Raw genomic sequence first — 6,040 nt, 5'->3', positions numbered from 1 at the left:
GTGAAGGACAAACATAGAAAGGAACTACACAAAATATTGTACAAGGTCATATTTAATGTTCTCCAATTCTGAATTAAATTTTATTGCTTTAAATGTTAATCTGGTATACTTTATGTTTTAAATAATATTTTCTTGAAAAACTAATAAGCAATCTTCTCCAAACGAACTGTCACTGGATTCAGATAATACACTAAACAAATATATGCAATTCAATTCTGCAGAAAGCCTTACCACATAATTACAAATAATGCACGAGGGTAAATCAATAATTGAAAGAGAATATTCTAAAGTCTCAGGTGTTTATATTGATAAGAACTGGAAATGGAAGTCATTTATTACAGATCATCTTAAGCTTCTCAGTTCTGCAACTTCTGTGTTAGTGATAATATCAGGTTTTGTAGCTGAAAGTGTCAAAAAAGGTTACTTACTTTTCCCAATTTCATTTTCTAATGTTTTATCATATCATTTTCTGGTGTAACTCATCACTGGGTGATAAAGGTGTTTGTTGCATAGTAGTGTGCAATAAGAATAATGTGTGGGGGTCAACTTTAGAGCCTGTAATGGGACAGCATCCTCTAGCATTCCTTTTCCTCAACAGTAGTTGTCGATACCAATATTATTTTTTGAATTTTGGACACATCAGTATTATCTCAGTTACTTTTCTGAACACTTTCATATAATTTTATACACAGTACATTACATTTCAAGCTAAAATTTATGAAAAGGAATTACTTTATTTTCGATGTTATAATCCATCCACACATACAGACACAAGCAGCTTGTGTCTGTATGTGTGGATGGATATGTGCGTGTGTGCGAGTGTATACCTGTCCTTTTTTCCCCCTAAGGTAAGTCTTTCCGCTCCCGGGATTGGAATGACTCCTTACCCTCTCCCTTAAAACCCACTTCCTTTCGTCTTCCCCTCTCCTTCCCTCTTTCCTGATGAGGCAACAGTTTGTTGCGAAAGCTTGAATTTTGTGTGTATGTTTGTGTGTCTATCGACCTGCCAGCGCTTTTGTTCTTTAAGTCACCTCATCTTTGTTTTTATATATATATATATATATATATATATATATATATATATATATATATATATATATAGAGAGAGAGAGAGAGAGAGAGAGAGAGAGAGAGAGAGAGGGAAACATTCCACGTGGGAAAAATTTATCTAAAAACAATGATGATGTGACTTACCAAACGAAAGCGCTGGCAGGTCAATAGACACACAAACAAACACAAACATACACACAAAATTCAAGCTTTCGCAACAAACTGTTGCCTCATCAGGAAAGAGGGAAGGGGAGGGAAAGACGAAAGGATGTGGGTTTTAAGGGAGAGGGTAAGGAGTCATTCCAATCCCGGGAGCGGAAAGACTTACCTTAGGGGGAAAAAAAGGACGGGTATACACTCACACACACACACACACACACACACACACACACACACACACACACACACACACACACACATCCATCCACACATATACAGACACAAGCAGGCATATTTAAAGACAAAGAGTTTGGGCAGAGATGTCAGTCGAGGCGGAAGTGCAGAGGCAAAGATGTTGTTGAATGACAGGTGAGGTATGAGTGGTGACATCTTGAAATTAGCGGAGATTGAGGCCTGGTGGGTAACGGGAAGAGAGGATATATTGAAGGGCAAGTTCCCATCTCTGGAGTTCGGATAGGTTGGTGTTGGTGGGAAGTATCCAGATAACCCGGACGGTGTAACACTGTGCCAAGATGTGCTGGCCGTGCACCAAGGCATGTTTAGCCACAGGGTGATCCTCATTACCAACAAACACTGTCTGCCTGTGTCCATTCATGCGAATGAACAGTTTGTTGCTGGTCATTCCCAAATAGAATGCATCACAGTGTAGGCAGGTCAGTTGGTAAATCACGTGGGTGCTTTCACACGTGGCTCTGCCTTTGATCGTGTACACCTTCCGGGTTACAGGACTGGAGTAGGTGGTGGTGGGAGGGTGCATGGGACAGGTTTTACACCGGGGGTGGTTACAAGGGTAGGAGTCAGAGGGTAGGGAAGGTGGTTTGGGGATTTCATAGGGATGAACTAACAGGTTACGAAGGTTAGGTGGACGGCGGAGACACTCTTGGTGGAGTGGGGTGGATTTCATGAAGGATGGATCTCATTTCAGGGCAGGATTTGAGGAAGTCGTATCCCTGCTGGAGAGCCACATTCAGAGTCTGATCCAGTCCCGGAAAGTATCCTGTCACAAGTGGGGCACTTTTGTGGTTCTTCTGTGGGAGGTTCTGGGTTGAGGGGATGAGGAAGTGGCTCTGGTTATTTCCTTCTGTACCAGGTCAGGAGGGTAGTTGCGGGATGTGAAAGCTGTTGTCAGGTTGTTGGTGTAATGGTTCAGGGATTCCGGACTGGAGCAGATTCGTTTGCCACGAAGACCTAGGCTGTAGGGAAGGGACCGTTTGGTGAGGAATGGGTGGCAGCTGTCATAATGGAGGTACTGTCGCTTGTTGGTGGGTTTGATGTAGATGGACGTGTGAAGCTGGCCATTGGACAGATGGAGGTCAACGTCAAGGAAAGTGGCATGGGATTTGGGGTAGGACCAGGTGAATCTGATGGAACCAAAGGAGTTGAGGTTGGAGAGGAAATTCTGGAGTTCTTCTTCACTGTGAGTCCAGATCATGAAGATGACATCAATAAATCTGTACCAAACTTTGGGTTGGCAGGCCTGGGTAACCAAGAAGGCTTCCTCTACGCGACCCATGAATAGGTTGGCGTACGAGGAGGCAATTCTGGTACCCATGGCTGTGTCCTTTAATTGTTGGTATGTCTGGCCTTCAAAAGTGAAGAAGTTGTGGGTCAGGATGAAGCTGGCTAAGGTAATGAGGAAAGAGGAAGCACTGGCACGTCGATAGACGCACAAACAAACACAATGTCTGTGTATGTGCGGATGGATATGTGTGTGTGTGTGTGTGTGTGTGTGTGTGTGTGTGTGTGTGTGTGTGTGTGTACACCTGTCCTTTTTTCCCCCTAAGGTAAGTCTTTCCGCTCCCAGGATTGGAATGACTCCTTACCCTCTCCCTTAAAACTCACATCCTTTCGTCTTTCCCTCTCCTTCCCTCTTTACTGACGAAGCAACCACTGGTTGCGAAAGCTTGAATTTTGTATGTATGTTTGTGTGTCTATCGACATGCCAGTGCTTTCGTTTGGTGAGTCACATCATCTTTGTATATATATATATATATATATATATATATAAAAGTCAGTATGTTGCTATACTTTTTGCTGAGGCTGATTTACTATGACGGCAAAACAGATTAGTTTTAAATCATAGCAAGATGCAGGAATTGTGACCCATGGAACACGTGAATAACAAATGCAAGACTATTTATGGAGATCGAGTAGAGGTTTGAAGAATAGGAGGGGTACAAGCTATAAAACAACATTTTAGTTTCCATGACAATTCTGATTTTCTTTCAGAAAATACAACATAAGTTGCTGGTGATTAAAACAAAGTAAAGAGCAGGTTTTAATTCTCTCTAAAAAACACCCTCGTATCTAAAGGGATTACTGCTTTTCTGCTGCAAAGCAGTTAACATTTCTGTGATTACTCATCTGGCAGAGACTCACTGAAGTTGTTTATCAATGAATTAAATTTACAAATTAAATTTATTATATACATAAAGATAAACACATTTGTTTCATTTTCAAGGTGACCTAAATAAGAAGAATTTGCTATGGATCTATATTCTGAAATGTTTATTTTAAAAATGAAAAAATACTTTTTCCAGGTACCAATACATGAGACTGATCTTTCTACTTAAGATTTTTTTGACAGCTAATTTGATACAACCTGGGTACAGGATCAGTAAATAAATTTTCAGATTGTGTGAATTGAAAATAGCTGTGACTGGTAAGCGTATTTTCTCACCTTTTGTGTGGCTGATAATAGAAATTAATGGCTTGTGGGGCAATCTTTAATGATATATGATGCATACTAATGACACACAGTGCAAGAGTAGTTCTTAATTACTCCCTGAAGATATGAAATATGGTGGAATCACACAAGAGTAAATGGGTTTTAGGGTGCAGCTGAAAGGCACTATATTTTTCTCTGTGAACACAGAGAGAGGTATTCAGCCACAGAAATCTTATTCACATAGAATATTACTTCCAATGCCATTCCATAATAAACGCAGCTTCCTTACTGGAAATGGAACTCAGACAATAAAAAATTGTGACACACTAAGTTCGAATAGCTGTCTGGAAAACTTTTTAATAAATCATGACAATCAGTATGTCATAGGTCAAGTACTTCTGAACAGTTTCATAGATACAATTTCATGTAATTGATTCCATTAATTTCTTTCAGCGGATTTCATTGATGCATATCCCTATAGCTGTGTGAGCCATAGTCCTCATCATATGTATTCCTCTGATATTATCCCCAAAAAGAGTGTCTCTGTTCAGAAAAGCAGTAGAAAACCACAAGTGGCACTGAATGTTTGAGCCAGTCTGAGTGATCCACTCATATAGTCTAATTGATTAAGATGACTATTTGCAATAAGCAGGTAACCTGGGTTACAACAGCCGGGCATAAATTTTCATTTGTCACAACATACATACACTGCAAATTCATCATTTCTGAACAGAGTTTACTAATATCATTTTGTGTCACTGAAGTTCACTGATTTGTTCCACAATTATTTCAGTGAATTTAATTTCACTGAAAAGCCAGGATCTTAATTTTATTTGTGCTGATGTGGTTGTAGTTGCTTGTCTTACTAAATACAAAGCAAATGTGTTAATTTTTCCAATTACACTATGTAGCTCTTCCTTACCTATACATTTACTTGTATGTTAAATGGAAGAAATGTGGTATGATTATTTTCTGGAAAAATGACTGAAAAAAATGGGCTATATCTATAAAGTACAAACAGTATTTTCTATGATCTGCATACGCAAACTGAAGTGAGAAATGAAAATCTGCACCAAGGCTACGATTCGAACCAGGGTCTCCTGCTTCCTAGGCAGATGCATGCTATCCAGTAGCCATTCTGGCATTGTGGCTTTGCAGAACTGCCAGACTACCTAGCATGCCTCCCTCCTTAATCCAAATTCCCATTCACACCTCAGCCACTTGGTATTCCTCCTAAACTCTAACTGCAATGCAGAGGCTCTCCAGCTGCAATGCACAGGCTCCCCAACAGCATTGGAGTAGCAACACAACATCGAATGAAAACAGGGATCCTGCCTGAAACCCAGGCATAGGTCTTTATAAAAAGAGACTATGTGGTACCAGAGATCTTCTTGGTCCCAAAGATCAAAGATCCACGTTGTAAACATGCAGACTGCAACACTGTTCGAGTTTGGGGGGGGGGGGGGGGGGGGGAAATACCAAGTGGGCTGAGAAGTTCAAAATGGTTCAAATGGCTCTAAGCACTATGGGACTAAACATCTGAGGTCATAAGTCCCCTAGACTTAGAACTACATAAACCTAACTAACCTAAGGACATCACACACATCCATGCTTGAGGCAGGATTCAAACCTGCGACTGCAGCAGCAGTGCGGTTCCAGACTGAAGCGCCTAGAACTGCTGGGCCACAGCGGCCGGCGGCTGAGAAGGGACTGGGGCTTTGGACTGAGGAGGGACATATGCTAGGGCAGTTCATGCAGTTGTACAGGGCCACAGCACCATGGTGGCATAGTGGTTAGCACATCTGCCTTATGAGCAGATGGCCTGGGTTCGAATCCCGGCCCTGGTACAAATTTTCATTTGGCACTTAAGTCTGCATATATACATCACAGATGTACGAGACTTAAAAAGGTCTTTGGAACCATATAGTTTCACAGTATTTTCTTTTCCACACAAACTCAACTCTACAGTCAATTTTTTACGTGGAAATATTCAATATTCTGTTTACGGTTAAACTCTAATGACGTGGTTTGCAATTTTGAATTACAGGGGCAGTGGATGTCAGGTTCAACAGTTTAAAAGCAGTGTACTGATTATAATATTATGAAAACAAGTTTGAACAATGCTATAAATTGTAAAATATC

The 6,040-nt window shown here is 40.7% G+C and overlaps 1 non-coding gene across 1 annotated transcript; it reads left to right on the top strand.

Moving 5' to 3' along the window:
* Positions 1-5,673: 5,673 nt before the first annotated feature.
* Positions 5,674-5,745, top strand: Trnai-uau (transfer RNA isoleucine (anticodon UAU)). Its single transcript has one exon. It is a non-coding gene; the product is annotated as a tRNA-Ile (tRNA).
* Positions 5,746-6,040: the final 295 nt, after the last annotated feature.

Source organism: Schistocerca serialis, chromosome 4, assembly GCF_023864345.2.
Source record: "Schistocerca serialis cubense isolate TAMUIC-IGC-003099 chromosome 4, iqSchSeri2.2, whole genome shotgun sequence".
Taxonomy (NCBI): Eukaryota; Metazoa; Arthropoda; class Insecta; order Orthoptera; family Acrididae; genus Schistocerca; species Schistocerca serialis.
The sequence above is the reverse complement of the archived record's forward strand: the minus strand, read 5'-3'. Positions and strand labels throughout refer to the sequence as shown.